Here is a 19,356-nt window from a genome sequence, read left to right as displayed (position 1 = left end):
TCTGCTTGTGGGTTCGATATGTGACCCTTTCCGGTAAAGTCTGTTCGTTCAGTCCGGTTGACCCTTTGTAGTGAAGTCCAATCGTTCAAGTCGGGCTGCTTTCCAAGGGACTGAATAGTTATTTAAGTAAAATCCGAAGGCTGAAGAGCTTGTAGCCTACGATAGCGTCCGTGAACGACTCATCTTGCTGACCAACATTCCGAACACCTAGACCATGGCAAATGTTTTAAAAGTAATTCTTAGAATTATAGGATTATTAACAATCAAATAGTGGAAATATCTCATGTAACCTGTGAATAGTACAGAGTTAAAATGTGCCGATCATCTGAAAGAGAGAGTATGCTGCTGGAAACATAAATGGCATTTGCTTGGATTATCGGCCAAGGTGCATCGAAAGCCTGCCATCATCGAGAACTATGTTAACGGTTTTCCAGCTTCCATGACTGTCTCACATTAGGCTAAAATCTAGCACATTAGACACAATCGAAGTTATGCAATTTTGTCAAGAAAAAGTATATTGTTTAATGTCAATTTAGCCCTCAACGTTTATATCTTTGTCAATTTAATTCTTATTTTTTCTTGAGCTAAATTTAGTCATTACCTTTAAAAAAATGACCAAATCACTTATTTTATAGAAATGCAGACTAAAATATTTTTAACAATATTGATGTGACAATCCACTTAAGAAATCATATGTATTTCATATTGAATAGCATTGTTTATTTATATCACACTAATAAATAATTTAATATTTCACAAAAAAAAATAAAGTTCTTAAAACTTCAAAAACTTAAAATGAATTGCATGTAAATTACCATGAGAGCTACCATGTAAAAAAATTAACGTTTTAGTTAGTATTTTTGTTAAAAAAACAATTCAACTAATTTCGAAAGGTTGATGGTTAAATTTGGTTTTTTTTAAAAAGATTAGGGCCAAATTAGCTTAAAAAGGAGGATCAAATTGATAAAAAAATGTAAATATTGAAAGTTAAATTTGACATTATACCAAAATATATATACTCTAATTTAGATAATCGATTGCTTCGCAGCCATTGATAAAGAACCCGACGACTAATAGCGTAGATAAATATGTAGACTTATCGGCGAAAAATTCAAACCTGTATGGTTGACACCATGTAAGTATCAACTCTAGACGGAAGATGTTGCAGAAACTGCTTAGTAAAATCTCTTACAAAGTCCTCATAATCACTTCTGAAAGGAGACAAAATACGGAATTAACGAAATAAGAAGACAACGTATGTACTGTATACCAAGATCGTTATGCATACCGATGGTCGGAGTTAACAATATGTGAATTGAATAAAACCAGCAACCCTTCTATCTCCATTAAAGGGCAAACCGCTTGAGGGTATTCTATTTATTAAAAAAAGTACCACTTAGTAGTACCATAGTAAAACTAATGATAAATAAGGTTAGGTATCATAAAGGCTCTTGTCGTAGGAATTAGATTGTATTTTTTTTAAATTAAAAAATTAGTAAAATAATTTTGTATATTAGATCAAAAGAGTAAATTAGTCTTCTTATTAAAAAATTTATCAATTTACTACTAAAAATTGGCATGGTTGACAGAATAACAAACAATACACTTGACGTGTCATGTGTATCTCATGCTCCCGTACAATAATCATTTTTAACGTAGAAAAACTAATTTTTCTTTCAATGTAGATATAAAGATTAATTTTCATATTTTTTAATAGAATTCATCCTTTAATATGAGACATCTATGTTACTTTACTGCTAAAATAAACATACTATGTATAAAGGGAATTCAGTATTAAGGTAATCGCTTACACGGCAAGTGAGTCTAACAGAAAGCTCATCATCATGTAGTGTAGATCAAGCGTGGAACTGTAGCATGTATCTGGAAACATGATTAACATTTGATTAGCTTGATTAGATGGTAAATGGTGCAAAAACTCGATTATTTTCTATTTTGACATGTATTAATAAATATAGATAAACTAGTCATTAACTATTAGTAAGCTTATATTATATAATTTTAAAAAATTACAAAATAGTCACTAAATTTTTCGGCAGCTTTCATTAAGTTAGCGAAGTATTCAAAAGTTTTTTTTTAAATTATTAGATAATTATTATTTTTGAAAAGTTTGACTACCAAGCTTCAAGCGACGATTTGATGATTGATACGGTGGATCAATACACATCGGCGAGTAAAAAAAAAAACTTCAGATCCAAGTCGATTTGACAGTCAATGTCAGATATCGAAAAAGAAAGTTGTTTGGCTTTTGGTTTATAATTCATGACGATAAAAGCTGTTTCATTAAAAAAATGAGCTATAGAAAAGAAAAGTTTTCCATTGGTGTAGATAGTGCAAACAGAGAAGGCCATGCAGCAATGACTTAACAGTCCAATAACTTAAGATAAACTTCTTTTGAATAGTTTAGTGACCATTTTATAACTTTTTGAACTTGAGTAACTAAAACGTAAATTTACTAGTAGTTTAACTAGGATATAGTTTACCCACGAATATATCAAGCACTTATTAAGTAAAATGGTTGCACTTATAAGACTAGGTTGCTCTATATAACATGGTATTATGCTGATATCAGAACAGCTTATAGAAATCTCCGATAATATTGGAACAATTCGATGATATATCTCTGAAGGAAGAAAGATCAGTTATCCTTCTAAATTTAACCGGATTTATTTAAGCTCAAATTAAAACATAGTCAATTACCTGCTCCAAAAAAGCATCTTTATGTGCTGAATCCGTAGTTGCTAAGTGCTCCAAAGGCTGCAAAGGCATCAGCTCGCATTTTTACATTCATGGATATCTGTACAAGATAAAAAGCATTGCCAATCACCAAATGCAGCCTAGCATCGATAATAATTTAATTAATATTGATGGAGAAACAAAAATCTCAGGAAAAGGCATTATCGGTCACAAAAAAGACTCTAGTACAAGAATATGGATCCACCTGGCTCGTGAAACGTAACGTATATGAACACACAAGTAATCAAGGTAATTTTGAGTCGTATGTCCTAAATGGTTTAAAACTCGAGCATCTATAATAAACTTGCCATAATCAAAGATTGTTATAGTAAGTGAATGCACCTGTAGATTGCGAAGCCGAACAGACAACTTAAGCAAAATGGGTTCAACAGCATCATTGGGTGATGATTCAAGAATCTACAAAAAAAAAAAAATATTAAGTACAATAAAATAATATAATGGTCGAAGAGGCATATCGAAAGATTATGTGTGTGTGTATTAATTATCAGGCCAAACATACACATAAAAGCGAGGGTCATAAATTACCATCAGTAAGCATGAAACTGCAGTTAATTGCACTGATTCATCCAGATCATCAAGCAATGCTAATATTACACCCAAAACTTGAGTGTATACTGGTCGATATGAGCAGATGTATCTGCAATATACATGGAAAGTCATACTTTCATGTGTTATAAATAGAGTGAAATATACAACATTAACTGACCAGAAATTATGAGAGAAGTGAATGCGTGTGACCGCAATTGAAGACCTAAAATCTAGATGATATCCTTTTCATATACCTTCACTAATCTCTAGACAAAGGCATCTAACTGTTGGAGATTCATCTGAGACATGTCGGCACAACACTTCTACCATCTCTTCCAATAGGGAGCTAAACCCGCTACTGCATGGTTGAAATTAGCACGTAAACTATAAGAAGAGAAATAAAAAGGACACAAGTAGAAGCTAGCAAGAACTTCAAAGATGGATCACAAATTCATACCCGTACTGAATAAACTCTGATACTGCAGCTGCTGCAGCTTCCCGTTGAAATTTTCTTGAAGGTTCAACGATTTCGAGAAAATCTTGCATATATTCTGAACCTGAAGAGTTGGTTACAGTGTAAGAAATAGTCTCCATTCAGTATTTCGTTGGAAATGGCATCCTACATAAAAATGGAAAAACACCAATGGATAGTTTTACCTCTTTTGGTCTCTTCATGGAAATGCAATCAGCTAAATCTCCAATAAGATTAATCCACTTTCATTATGCTCACTGTCTCTAGCCAAAATCTGAGGACAAATTTAATTTTGTTTTTAACTTGGTAATGTTATGTGAAGTGTTTCTCGTTGTCCTAGCAGTAGCAGGTGCTCATATTATGAGAAAGTTCATGTACCTTGCCCGTTTCAAGATCTCCAACACATTCACAAAATGCCTTAAATGCAGTTAGAAGTGCACTGCAGGAATGGAGAAAGAAAATTATTTACTTTTAAGAATATCACGTCCCTGACTTACAGATGCCTACATATATATATAATAGGATACTTACCGTAGTGGTTCATGTCGACCAGAGGTAGCTAGACCATGACAACTGCCAAGTTGCAGTACAAGTGCAGCAAGAACTGAAGAGTAACTATGTTCAACAGCTCGCTTTCCAACTTTACCTCCACCTCTGAAATTAAGATGAAACATCATAAAATTATGAAGACCATAAAAATAAGATAGATTTCAATAAATGCAATTGGTCAACATACCTAAGAAGGAGTAAGAGCAAAAATAGAAGCTTGCAGAATTTCATCCTCCAATTGAGTTTCAGAAACAAGACTAGAATTTTCTCCTTTTCCTAGATCACTACTTTTAGTGACACGAGTCTGATTAAGGACAGAGATCAGGTGCTCCAAGAATAAAACTGACAGCACTGTATGTTGAGAAATGCCTATTCTAATTAAGAAAAAAAAAACAGAAGGAATCAATTGATAGCCATAGAAAATTAGAAAAATAAAAGAGATAAAGGAACAGAGTAGATCACATGGAATGCATCTTGCATCGGCCAGCCACCACGTAGCCTAGATATATCTTTTGTGACAATATCCCTTCCAGCAGCAGCCAATACTTCATTAAAAACAATTTTGCATTTGTGTTCTCAGATAAAGAGGATATCTAAGCTAATGAAGGATATACAATGATCTTTATTGAAGTGATGGGAAGCTTATGAAATGGCTCCACTATTGATAGAAACCTCGATTTATGTAGGTAAAGATAGACAATTACATCTAAAATGGAAATAAGATAAACAATAATTTAAAACAATTCAAACTAGAATAAAAAATAATAACTCTATTTCCTAAGATTACGTTATTATGCCTCCTAGATTGATGGTTGGTAGAGCAGTAATCTTAGATTGACAATTATGAAAAAAGTGTGAACAGTTGATGGTAAAAGAAAGGTGGATTTCCAACTTAGGAAGTTGAAATGATGAACTCTGTAGTGAGTTACGGTAGCATAGAAACTGAATGCAAAATGTGATTTGACATCTATTAGGCAAGGCCCTCAACCGACTACCAAGATAATCGGGCACGAACCTCACTGCTTTGAACTAATAGATAGAAGCCGATGATGGTTGATAATAAAGAAAACGGTTGGTTGGCTTGGTGAATAAGAGTTGGTGTTGTTTCAGCCAAAAAAGGTAAATAGTTAGAACTATATGAAGGTCCAAGAATATGCTCATTTAAGTGAAAAGTTAAAAAAAGAAAAGGCATATAGGCCAAGATAAAAAAAAAAAAAAGTCTTCACAGTTGATTCTGCAGACTGTTAAGTGTTAACAATGAGGAGAAAAAAAAGGATACAGCTCCAAGAACTTCTAAACGTACTTGCTTCTCAGTAACATGCCCTGCAGCTGAGAGCAAAGATTGAGCGGTCCTGTAGAGAGACTTGATCAATCCTATTCCCAGAGATGTTTAATTTATACTTTTTTTATCATAAGAATGTATAACTAATAAGCTATTTAAAAGTGAATTTCCTTGTCTAAAGGGGGAAAAAACCTTGAAACATCAGATTCACTGAGCTCAGACCCTCTCTTTGCTACAAATTCAATAACAGCTAGGATAGCCCCTTCAGCTGACTGCTTGATTCTGTCACAAATAGCTGGCATGCAACAATGCAATGTGCCTACAAGCTGCACGTAATCATCAAGAATAACTACGGCTGGTTAGTTTGAAAGCATTTACATTTGAAACAAGCAAAACAAAAGATAAACTCAACCTCCTCCTTTGTCATAAGGGTACAGACAGAAGCAACAATTCTGTTAAAAACCTCAGACGGATCAATTGAAGCATCCTGAAAATAAGTGCAAAATTAAGAATTAAACCGGTATGAAGTATCGCAAGTTCGCTTTCATTATCTTGAATGGGAAAGGTGCACGAGATGCAACTTTAAATAGGGATGTAGATACGCAAAATAAACATACACTTCTCAAGATGGCTATAACATCCTCAAGGGAGGATAAAGCAACATAGCATAACTCAATATCACCATAAACACTAGAACCTAGTGGCTTTGGAAGTGAGAGAGAGATGTTGAAGAGCTGATCAAGAATCTATTCAAAGGAAAAAAAAAGTATTAAAAACATTTTCATTTCAATAGAAATTAAATTCCATATATGGTTAAATAATTATACAGGAATTGAAGTTTCATATTTAAATGATACCAGATCTTTCCCTAAACCAATTTAATACCTGAGCAGAAATTTTTCTAATTTCAGAATCAGCGTCAGCACAGCGTGGAAGATATGTTATAACTCTATCTCCCAAAGACAGAGCTTCACGACTTGGCAATACAAATGCCGCTGGCAGTTGAAGAAACAAAGTTCAATAAGATTAGCAAGAGGCAGAGAACATTTGCAAACTTCTGTAGGAAGGGCACTCACAAGGTAAATTGGAAAAATTTCCATGTGTACGGTCAATTTGCTTGCCATGTGTGCAACCCCCATGACAGCCTAATGGACAATAGCCACAAATGCAGAGCACCCGGAACTTGTCAAGCATCTCATAAACTGCAAGACAACCTCTTCTTCTTTGATAATCCACAGATGAAGAAACATATTGATCAATTTTCCTTAATATGTGCAATAGCTGCTCAGCTCGGCTTCTTCCATCCTCTCCACTAATTGTTTCACAAGTTTCCAGTTAGAACAGCCAAGAGTCATACAACCATACGTACAACGATATGGAAATTTTCTAGAAAAGGATATATATTAAGCTTCTTTTCAGATGGACCCAGATTGCTTTTGACATTGCAGTCAATCAATGAAGCAGGATCAAATACATGCTAACTAAACAGCACAAAGCTCTACAATAGTGGAACAAGTTAATGAGGTAGCTAAGCTATTCAAGGACTCCAAACCTCTACAAGGCTCTTCTTTCATGTATCTACCATGTGTGGCCTATTCTCTGTCTAGCCTTGGGAGAAAGGGAGGGGGGACGAGTCCACCCGCATCATTATTGGGGACAGGAATCTAACAAATTCCCCTAAAAGATTAATCGCTATAACTGGAGAGAAACTTGTGTTCAAAGTTGATTCTTATCCATCAAGAGGCCATGGATGCGTAAAGGGAAGTTAGATCTTCCAATGGAAAAACTGATATCCTTTCTTCAAGAAAGGAAACTTGAATATACATGGAATAACATGTTGCAGTAATTATACCACAGTTTTCTAAGTGAAAAAAAAAAGAAAAAAAAGTGAGATTGACTTTTCAGATATGCACAATTAGACCACAATGATTTTACACTAAGCTACAGGGCATCATCGGACCATAGAAGAAAACATAAAGGGTCCATAAAGGACACAAGACATATGATTATCATTCATTAAATTTATTTCCCGTGTTCTAAACATGAAGTATTATTTTTTTAAAGTAGTCTAGGAGCACAAAATGATCATCACTTGATCAAATGAAGGCAGTCAAGCAGGACTTCGTAAATCAAAGAAACATTTTCCATTAACTTGTCAGAAATCTTACAAATGATATAAAAAAAATGATCAAACTGTGTTTCGGTAATACCTTGTGAGAAGAATAGCACATAGGAGTGTGATAAGGTTATTGATAAGGGGATTGACAACGTCTATTGGATCATTTGGCAAAGCAAAGAACCCCAAGGTTGCCTGTAAATATTTTCAGAAGTATTCATGGCTCTAAGTATGTAATTACTGCACAAAATTTACATTCTTAATATGTTTATCAAAGATAAACTGAAAGAATACCTTCATAACGTGATTTCTTGTTTCAATTGTCAACTTTGGCTCCACAGAAACCAAGGTGGTACAGGCATTCAAAGCAAGAGCCTAGAGAAGAAACCATAAACAGAAAATATAAACTATGCGACACAGTTGAGATAGTAGACCATAGTATCACTAGATCATACTACAATTACTATAAGCAACAAAAATACCTGGGTGCGCAGAAGTTCAAGACTGGAATCAGCAAAACCATCAGTTTCTTCTCGGCCCATTAAGGTTAAGATATAGTCAAGCAACATGTCTCTTCTTTTCAGTGGGAATGGAGCACCATTTTCAGCAGCTTTAGCGACGGCACGACCTGCATGACAATAAGTTAATTTCTTATCAACATATTAAGTATGACATGTGACTACATATTCTAGCAGCTTTATTTCTCCATTTCATTCAAGCAGCAGTAGTCAATGGATCCTTGTCAACCTCTCCTTATGAATCATCAAATCTACATACTGAACAATCACTCTTTGGTCTTATGAACTTCCTTCTACCCTTAATAAAGTGCATTCTGATTATACTATCCAACTCTGCTTAACCTAAAGCCTTTTGAACACTAATTTTATCCAGGTTTCTAACTTGCAAATAAAGTAGTATTTTGACTAACCTAGTAAATCGATAGCTGTAATAACAGCCTGCTTTGCTTTAGGGTGACGTACATGAAGAAGACGTGAAAGCATGTTAGTCCCCTGCAAGGATCAGATTTAATAATCACCTTAGTATCATATTAAATGATGGCAGTACAGGTAAGACAATGAAAACATCTGTAATTGTTAATAGGTATGATACAACTTCAACATGCTATAATGTATACGGGTATAACACCACGAATATCATAGTCCATTCATAAGATGTTGAGTTATATTTTAACATCTATGACGGGATGAACCCATTAACCACCATGTGTTAATGTTTTCCAAACATGCAGACTGAAAGCCAATCAAAACATGAAAAGGGTTAATGCTTTAGTGGGAAGGGATAGCTAAAACATGTAAAAATGACAAAGCACATATCAATACAGAATCAGAGTTTTAAGGATTCCTTACAACTAGTGCATCTATTCTAGCCTCAATAACTACTGATGGAGCATATCTAGCAGCATATCCGTACATAAGAGCCAAAGCAGCATGTACATCATCAGATTCTTCTGTCCTGTAACTTTCGGAGAAGAATGCTAAGAACCTGCAGTAGGTAAGCCTTAGATTTCAGATCAAAGTTTCTGGAATATGAACTTCAAAACTTCAAAATTTAAAAGAACGCTTAAAATGATGGAAGTTGATAACATGCTTATACAAATTGAAAAAAATAATTAGAAGATGATTCAACTGAAAATAAAAGTAGTTCTAAAGAAGTGTTGCTTCGAGTTTTCAGTTTCAGACATGATGAAGATCAGATACTTGACAAATAAAATAAGCAAAGCCTTTCAGCTTTGGGTTTTATTCTCTCAAAATTTTGAACAGAAAAATGCATGAACTGTTAAAATCCACAATTAAACCAAACATCACATTGCATGGTGTTGCAAATGAAATGTAGTTTGAAGCACCAAACCTTTGAAATATGCTTTGACCAACGTTATCTAGAATGTCTTTCAGCTTATCTAACACTGTATCCAGGTGGGATGCTGCAACCTGAAAGAATGACTAGTATAAACCATAAACATGAGAACAAATAGAAAGAAAATTATTAAGAAAGCTTGAAGATTACCAATCCCATGGATTTTGCTAATCCAAGCCTGTTTATCGGAATAGCAATATTAGCTTGCTTGTACATCCAGCCAATCTTCCCACGAACATAAGCCCTGTCATTAACTTTCTGAAGAAGCATACCCAGGCATCTGTGACAGATTGCAAAAAGAGAAAATGTTCCAGGGAGATCAGAATTTTGCACTGAACTCTGGTTCTACAAAAAAATTGTATTTGGGAGTCCATACTAGAGTGAATAACCTCAGAACCTTAACATCAGATACTAACAATATTTTAAGTGGAAGGTCAGTGCTTTTTGTTAGTAAGATACAAATCAAAAGCTCCTAATCAATACAGTGATTCCATATGGGACTTGATTCCAGTGAAACCAGCAACTTCAAAAGAGACTGCTTCTAGAATTACAAAAAGAACTTATAATTCAATAAAATTACCTTACAAGAATTTTCACTCCTAAAATAGATGGGCTGAAAAAGTCAATAACCATGTGAAATTTGAATCTTGACTAAGAATTACATGCCAAAACCCCTGGCTCAAGCTGTTGCATATTCCAGTAGGATGGTTGCTTCACATGACACTGTTCCTAAAATGAGCTAAAGAGGGGTGGCCAGGACTCATTTTAAACAATGCATCAATCCTCTAGAAGAAATTTGAAAAACTTTTTAAATAGCATCTGACATTTAATGTCCATATCTCATATATATGTCTGTAAGACTGATATAACAGATAAATTCCTGCCAGTAACACAAGATTTTCCAGCAGCTACCAGAATAACAAAAATTATAACTCAGAATGCATAACTATAGGCTAAGATGTTATGATAGCCTCCATTCTTAAGCACACACATTAAAAAAAAGTCAGTTACAAAAAATGAAAAGGAATTAATGAATGACTTCCATATGGAATGAAATAAAAGAAATCATGTATTCTTTTTCTTAAATGCAGAGCAAAATACGATAATTCAACGATTTCATTCCTCAAACAAAAAGGTTTATAATTATCCCTTCCTTTTCTTTCTTCATTTTAAGCAATCCCAAAGACCATAGAACAGTCCCTCTCCTTTGCCCTCTTCAACTTTTCATCCATTCCCCCTCTTCTCCTTCCCTCCAGTCTTCCTTTACTACTTCATCCTAACAGATAAAAATATTATAATAATCTTTTCCCTTTTGCCAGATTTTTAACATCATCCCACCCTACCTACAGAAAAGGGCCATAGTAGTTTCTTCTGTGAATTCAATAAAGCAAAATTCAAACCAATACCGATGAAGGACTGCTGAATGTTCATCATCAGGCGTATAAAGTGCATATTGCTTGGTAAAAGCATTTCCCAGAGAAAGCATCCAATCATTGTCGTGAATCACATCCAAAGATTCTGCCAGAAACTGCAATGCAAGAATAATGAGATATTTCTAATTGTACTTGGCACATATGGAAGAATTTTTAGTTTTCCCCCTCCTTTGGTATTGTTATATTGCAATGAAGAGACAAATCCATTTTTCATTTACATAAGAAAAAGTAAATCATGAATCCCCTCTCTAGAAGTTCCAATGTCAAAAATGAAGTTTTGTCTAGAGCATACATTTTCCATCATGTGGCCAAACAATAGAGTAATTACGTGAATAATTTATTAGTTAGAAGACCTTACATTGATTATCATTTCATCCCAGGTCTCTTGATAGGAAGGATCCAGCTTAAGATCTTCTGGGTCACTAATATACGCCTTCATTTTTTGAATCTAGAGCTTACAAAAGACAACAATCAATTAGATACTAGAGCATGCTTGCTTTGGCTAACTTTTATTTCATGCGTGAGTACTAATTCATTTAATTAGAAAACAAACATTTTACTACTAATGTTTTAAGCAATAAGTACACACTTTTTTAACCTTATGTTTTGCATGCTGAACAATATGTAGAAATATTTTAGAGCCTTTAAGATTCATGGAGGGAAAAAAAACTATTAACATCAATTTAGCCAGTAAAAAGTAAATGGAACTGTCACCTATTTAAGTGTTTAAATTTTTGTTCACTCACATATTTTACGTATCTATATTTTTATCCTATTAATTTCTCAAAAGAACTTCATGTACCATTCCAATTTTGGTTCCTCTAAAAAGAATTGAACTTCAGCTCAAGCATTATTACTCCAAACTCAGTTATCGTAAATGAGGATCTACCTCATCTTGCCAAAACAAGTTGATGTTCCTCGGAAAGAGAGGTGCCAAATAAGAGAGGACCTGCAAACAGTTAAAAAGTTAAAAAGAGAAGAAGACAACTACTTGGTCTAACAATGCTAATCTGCTCCAATTGGAACAACCATGTTATAACTCTAACAAGAATCAAATCAGATTACTTGAAGAACTGCCATACACTTTAATTTCAGCCAAAAGAACAGAATTAAAAAATGTAAATTTCTGTGCATTGACCTTTACATGCCTCTATCCTTTTCATGCATATCTGACTAGAAAAACTGCTTAAAGCACATGGCTAACAAGTGATATAACATTGATGGTCACATGAAACAAGAAAAAATGAATGTTTTCCTTGCAATTGTATAAGTGTAAAATAGTCCTATTCTAAGTAGGAAATTCTTCCAGCCCAGTGGTCTGATATTCCAATTGAACACAAGCACCATAGAAGACATATTTATAGTTTCTTTAACTTGCCAATGTCAATAAGTGATATAAGCTGATTTAAGTATAAATGCTTACTTTCAAAATATGAGTTGCACGCTGCTCCCTTGCCAAAGGGTTGTGCAAAAGAACAACCAAGCGTGCAAACAGCTCCTGAATTTATACATAGGATAGAAGAGATTTACTTTAATATATAGAGAACAGAAGCGAACTTGAATCATATGATTAACACACATCACCTCTGGACTTGGAATATCATCACGAGCTTTATAATCACCAAGTATATTATGGTTATAAGAAGATCTATGTCTGCATAATTCTGCAATGCATCTGCATACCTGAATAGCAGCACAAATTAAAACCAGTCAATAAAAATTATTAAATTCAGTGCACTATAACGTAGAAGGTGTGTATAACATGCACAAAACAGGAAAAGAGGAAACAGAGAAACAGGAGGTGGCAGTGAAGCAAAAACAACACAAGCGGCTTAAAATAATTTAAGATGCATCTTACTATGGCAACTGCACCAGTGTAAGCCCGAGGAATGATCATCTTCAACAGGAATGACCAAAGAATGTGCTGCATAAAAACTAGATATCAATTAAAGAAAACCCTTTACAATTAACTTTGTCAAGGTAAGACACCTCATTAGAGATGTAATGGTTGAAGAAAGGAAAAACCAGTATACCTCCATTTCAGGAATTGTGATAGTTACAAGAAGAAGACCTTTTTCACATATTGCTCTTAATTCTTTTGGACAAGTTGATCTTGTCTTCACCTGGGGAAACAATAACTGAAGCTAAACCCATCATTACATGCATTATCAGACTTTATATGATCCAGAAAATGCGTCAAAGTAAAAATATGGCATTTAAGGTTCAACTTGGACCATCTGAAGGACATCCAAGCACTTTAGCTGGTTCAACAAATATGACTTATGATGACATAACCTGATTACACTTTAAGAATAAGTTTTTCAAGTATCATTTATGTATTGTCTTTTTCTTTAATTTCATTATATCATTAAGTTCTACATTGTGAACAACAATCAAATTAAATCAACACTTGACACTGAATTTTCAGATTTTTAAAGTGAAACATCCAAATGGTTTTATTATAGTTAATATAGCTGGACCAAAGCTTGCCTGGGAGCTTTCAAGATCAATTTTTCCGTGTTCTGGTAAAGCACAATGGCATACAAGATACTCGATAAACAACTCTGCGGACGGCCCAACCAGGTAACAATGTGAAGCCATCACCACAATCAACTACCATAGAAGTAAAAGGATGGAAAACAGGTAAGATTAAGAAACATATATTTGATTACTAGCTTTATGAACTGCAAGCTGTAAAACTACATACCAACATACCTCAGAGAGAGCCTTTCGGATATCTAAATTTTGCTCATCTAGCAACAACTTTACAGTATCCACTAGCAAATGCCTTTTATTGTGCCAAGCTTCAGATGACCTTAAATGAAATGCAAGGAAGTCATGCAAGATAACTAATAAACAAAATTGGAAGATGAAAGATAGAAATAAACCTGGGCAAAAGATGCTTCAAAACACAGAGGGCGCCAAAAGTTAAAGGCTCCTCCTTTAATCTACATTTCTAGTAGCAAAAATAAATAAAGAAAAGAAAACATATGTCAAAACATTACTGATTTATCACCACTACTCAGAAAATAAAACTAGATCTTTGTATCTATCTAACAATGAAGTACAAATGGTACAACCATTGATGTCGTATCAATAAGAAATATCAGTTTCCTGACAATACAAACATTTCAAACAAAAATGAAACCCCTTGCCTAGAAATGTTTATACATACATTCAGAAGAAAAGAAAATAAATCCTCAGGGTATACGGAGCCAACTGACAAAAAGCAACGCTGTACTTCATTGTATGTCTGCAATGCAGTATAAAAATTATGGTGTGGAAAAAGAAATGGAACCTAATATTGAGCAGAAGAAAAGAAATTGTCAAGTTCAAGTAATAAACACTACTAGCAAAAGATGGCCAGTGCGTAATCATACCTTCAGAGCCACAGAAAATTTTGAACACTCTTTGCTGTCACTATTCATGCAAATGACAGGGAGGAGAGTGGATAATATAACTGAGAGCTCCTGCAAAGACAACAAGAAACATCCACCAAGAAAAAAAATCTGCTCATATGGTACCTACAATAACATAGTTGAAAAGAAAAAGGAAAGAAAAACAAGAGGGGTGGAGTTGCAACAAATAAGTTATAGAAAGGACACAAAAAATAACAATCCATTTCCTTTTCTTTTCATTTTAGGTATTGAGGAAATGTAAAACTGGGAGAATAGTAATTAGGAAGCAGCATTTCTTTTCTTTATAAATAACAAATTGTTTGAACAAGCAACAATGGATAAACACATTCAAGAGAAGACAAGTACAGAAAAAAGTAACTTCTAAAAGTCATCCTATGTCCATACGAAAAGAGCTTGACAGAGACAAGCTGGCATAGAGGGAATTCTATAACCACAACTGTTTGATTTCTAATTTATGGCAATGCTGATATACCCATCTATTATCAGATCAGTGATCAACCCAAATACCCTATCATATGGACTATAAAAATGAAGAAATAGGTGAGAAAACAAACAACAAATGCTACAATGTAACCATAGGATCTCGTACACTATTAAGGCATCCAATCTAAAACTATTTGACCACCAAACCTCAAATCAAACCAATGTCAAGTAATAAAAAATAACACTTTCAAAGTTTCTCCCTCTTTAGAAATAATATTAGAGACCTCATTCTTAGATAAAAACTGAAAAGAAGGGGGGTGAGTAATATCTAGAAAAGTTCTAAGAATGGAAGGAAAGCACTGACAAATCCTATTTACGATAACCAGATTTCATTCTCTTTGAAATTCCTCTTGAGAATTTATGAATTGTGATGTTGCAATAGGAAGCATTGAAAGCTTTTTCATTGAGAAATCACTAAGTAAATAAAAATTTCAATTAAAATTATTAACAGGAGTACGTACAAGTAAATAAAAATTAGAAGAGAAATAAGGGCTTTACCTCAAAATCTAGCAAAGGAGGGCCTGTTTCTGGAAGTAAGGAAGCATTCAGGAGATTATAAAGACTATAGGTTGCAATAAGTTCAATATCTTGATCCTTTCTATACCTGATGAAAAGGATAAGGAAAAGGCTTTACTGTCCATGTTGACATTTAAGTTTAAGAAAATATGAGATCTGTTAGCTTGTAAATATTTGCTAGTGCATGTGTATGAAATTTAGCAACTCCAAAATACTACATTATATTAAAACTAGTATACATCATATGTACTGACTACAACAATGAAATTTATTCTTTGAAACATTGAGGACTAAATTTAATCTTACAACTCCAATATAGTAGGGACAAGTCTTGGTAAAGCTGCCTTTAAATGTGAACGGGTGATAAGGCCAACCATCTGACCTAATGCTTCCACAGAAGATACCCGAACCTAAATGAAATATGAAAATAGTCAACAATGGGCAACAAATTTACTTTAGATCTAAAAGATAGAGTACAACATAATAGGGCATTTAGATATCATTATAATGTATTCATCAGCGCTAGACATGATTTCCATACATGGCCATTTTGCTTGAAGAATTTTGTAGTCTTAGGGGCTTCTTTTCTCTTGGGATGAGCATAGAGGAGTTAAGCAACATGCAAAGTAATAAAGTATGCGGTGGTTTTTCCATAATCAAACAAATAAGGACATAATAAAACAGTGCTAATATCTAGAATTGAAGGTTTCTAATCTATTTAAATAAATGAAGAAATATCTTGACTTTGCAAACCTTAAGATCCCGTGAAGCAGCCCAAACTCTCAATAAAAGTTCAAAAGCAGAATTTAGAAATGACCTGTAAAAAAAAAGAAAGAAAAAAAAACATTTATCTTTAGGCATTACTTCCTGAAATATAAGGCATCGACAAAATGACACCAATAAATGTGCACAACAGAATCTTACATGACATCACCATCTATGGGGGATTCTGAAGGGAAATCAATGTTATATTGCCATACAGCTTGACACCAGCACTTGAAAGCTAAGAGAGTAGAAAGAACATATTATCATGGGTTAGCCAGCTATCAGGAGAAGAAATGCATAATGCATGTGAAACATACACCTATGACAAAATCATCAAAGATAAAAGTAGGGTGAATTTCAAAGAGAGTTGCTGTACGTGGGAAAACATAGAAAGGGGAAAACCAACAAAAAGTAACATAATAAACTTTGTTAAAATAAAAAGGGGTCAAAGTCCTTACATCGGCTATGCTCCCATGTCAGAGAAGAGATTCTTGTAAAGGTAAACAAGATAAACAATTAATAATCTCAAATGTTGAAGAAGGTTCTGACGTCAAGCAACATAGAAGGAAATTTCTATTGATATTGAAAGACATAAGGAAATATTCTAACACGAAACGTCAGATACAAGCAAAGATTGAAACATAAACACGTTAAAGGATTTCAAGAGATCAACAACGCCACCCCATGCTCTTAACCTTATTAAACAACTCAACTATTAGAAAAATAGCGAGGGCACATATATTACCATTTGCAAATATTGGCCTGTGGGCATCTCTTCCATTTCCGATAATAGGTAGAACTCGCGAAAGGACACCTTTCAAACGTGGAGTGAACTGCAAAGCTTGATTGAATAGAATAAAATGAAAGTACAAAAATATTTCATTAAACAAAGAAATTGCAATAACACTATAGATAACTGAAGTTCAAAAGTCAAAAAGAACCACAGGTAAGTGATTAACCATCAGCAGAAGCGAAATCAGCAAGTATTTGAACCATAGCTGGCAAACCTGAGCTTGGTCCTGACAAATGAAGAAATATTTCTTCCATCATCTGCCAGACCAGGTTAAGCCATAATTAGTGACTAACCATAGATAGTTTAAGCAATGAACTTGATAAGGAAAAAACAAATACCAGAAGAGGAGATAAAGCAAATAAGGAAATACTTTTCTTAAACCAATATATACTTACAATTACACAAAGCAAAAGTGAATAAATTTCAAACCAAACTGCAAGCATCAAACTTACAAGGTCAGGCAGATGTGAGCCAATAGAAACAAGTAGACTTGCTGCTGCCCTTTGCCAATCTGAATTGAGTTCCTATACAAAAATAAGCAAAACAAGCAAAAATTGTAATCAATGAACAACTAATTGCCTTGGATTGATAAGCCACCAACCAAAGCGAAATATAGTTTCAGCGAATAAAAACTAATATTTTATTTTCCAACCAACCAAGGAGACACCGTGATGGTTAGAGCTTGAGACTTATGGAGGACTCAAGTTACAATCACTGAGAACACTTGCATTTAGAAGCTTAGAAGACCTTTGATGCAAGCAGGAGGAAAAACATTAAGAAATGTCTGTGTTACCCAAACTCAAGGGAAAGTGTCAAATACTGGTTTGTTCAAATACATGTATGCTCAATTTTTCTAAGTTATTCCATATCTTTGGAGGATCATACCCTACATGTGTTCACAAGTGCCAGACACGATACTTTAGAGAAAAATGAAGAGTCCAAGTAACTTAGAGAAGGACTATAAACTTTAAATATAATATAATCGCTTCAAAAGATTATCCACCAAAAGCAATAATAAATAATAACCAACAGCAAGAACTATAACACCCAACATTTCCAGCTGCAATTCTGCGAACTGCAAAAAAACATGTTTGACTAATTTTTTTTCATTGCACTACAAGAGTTTAAGGCCACAAAACCAATCCAAAGCTGCAAAACCGTCATAGGACAATAGACAAACAGCAGGCAATCTAATTCGTGCCATATTCCTGAGCCTATTGGCGAGAACCTGCCTGCTAGTTATAACTTTCATGTTATTAACTCTTATGAAACAAAAGAACCAAGAAATAAATATTATACATACCTTGGAAGAGATGATCTCAGCAGTGACAATTTTAGCAAGCTTGGCAATATAAGAAGCATCAATGTCATTTTTATCTAAAGCACGAACTCCAAATGCCATTACTTGAAAAACTCCAGCCATATTACCAAATCTCTACAATAAGGATCGCATAACTTTTAAACGTTAAATGATTAAAGCACTAATCACACTCCAGCTTTCTAAATCTAAATAGCAGAGAATGATTTACCCGACGGCCACCTCGAGAAATAGCGGAACAACAGTCGAGGACGAGGAGAGGATTCCTAATACAGTAATCAAAACAAAATTTAAAAAGAAAAAGAAAAGCTGAATTATATAAATTTGTTTCAAAAGAAAAAAAAAGGTACAGTGGAGAAATGTCTTTAAGCGAAGCCATGGATGCTTCTCTAACGATCGGCGATTCATCCGCTAACGAAGAAACGAGAACTTGAACGGCCTCTGCTATTTTTTTAACAAAATAATACAAATCACAAATAGTTTACGACTAAAATCATAGTGGTAAATCAAATACAGGGAATTGAATGTACCTGGAGCGGGAATTGAGCTCCCGAGGGAGCTCGAAGAAGCCATTTGAAATTCAATAGAAACGTAAATGTAGCATAAAAAATGTGAGGAAATTTGAAAATTGAAATCAAGTAAATGGAAAATGGAATTTGGTTTTTGAGAAGCAATGAAAGGAGATGACGAGACAAGGAAGGTGACAGCCAGGCTGGTCGTTAAGGTTTTCCTTTTTGGTTCTATATTAGTAAGGGTTAATCTGGGCGCCAGTCCTCAAATTATAATTCATATTTTAAATTGATCTTTTAAACTTTAAAATATTCTAATTGAGTCCTTAATTAAGAAATTTGTATTTTTGGGTGTAAATGAGATGCTAGCACTCAAAAATTGCTTTATTTGACTCATAAAAACTCAAAATCGATTTGGTAATTATCGAACCAAGCTCGAGCTATTGATAGAGCCAAATTCGAGCTTAGTAATACTCAACTCGAACAACTCGAGAGCCTAATCGAGATTTTGATTCGTAATATA

At 34.1% G+C, this 19,356-nt stretch overlaps 1 pseudogene; it reads right to left on the bottom strand.

The window, feature by feature from the left end:
- Positions 1-48: 48 nt before the first annotated feature.
- LOC121210122 (protein SHOOT GRAVITROPISM 6-like) lies at positions 49-19,018 on the bottom strand (annotated as a pseudogene).
- Positions 19,019-19,356: the final 338 nt, after the last annotated feature.

Source organism: Gossypium hirsutum, chromosome A11 (genome assembly GCF_007990345.1).
Source record: "Gossypium hirsutum isolate 1008001.06 chromosome A11, Gossypium_hirsutum_v2.1, whole genome shotgun sequence".
Lineage (NCBI taxonomy): Eukaryota > Viridiplantae > Streptophyta > Magnoliopsida > Malvales > Malvaceae > Gossypium > Gossypium hirsutum.
Note: the sequence above shows the minus strand (reverse complement) of the source record. Positions and strands in the feature narration are given on the sequence as shown.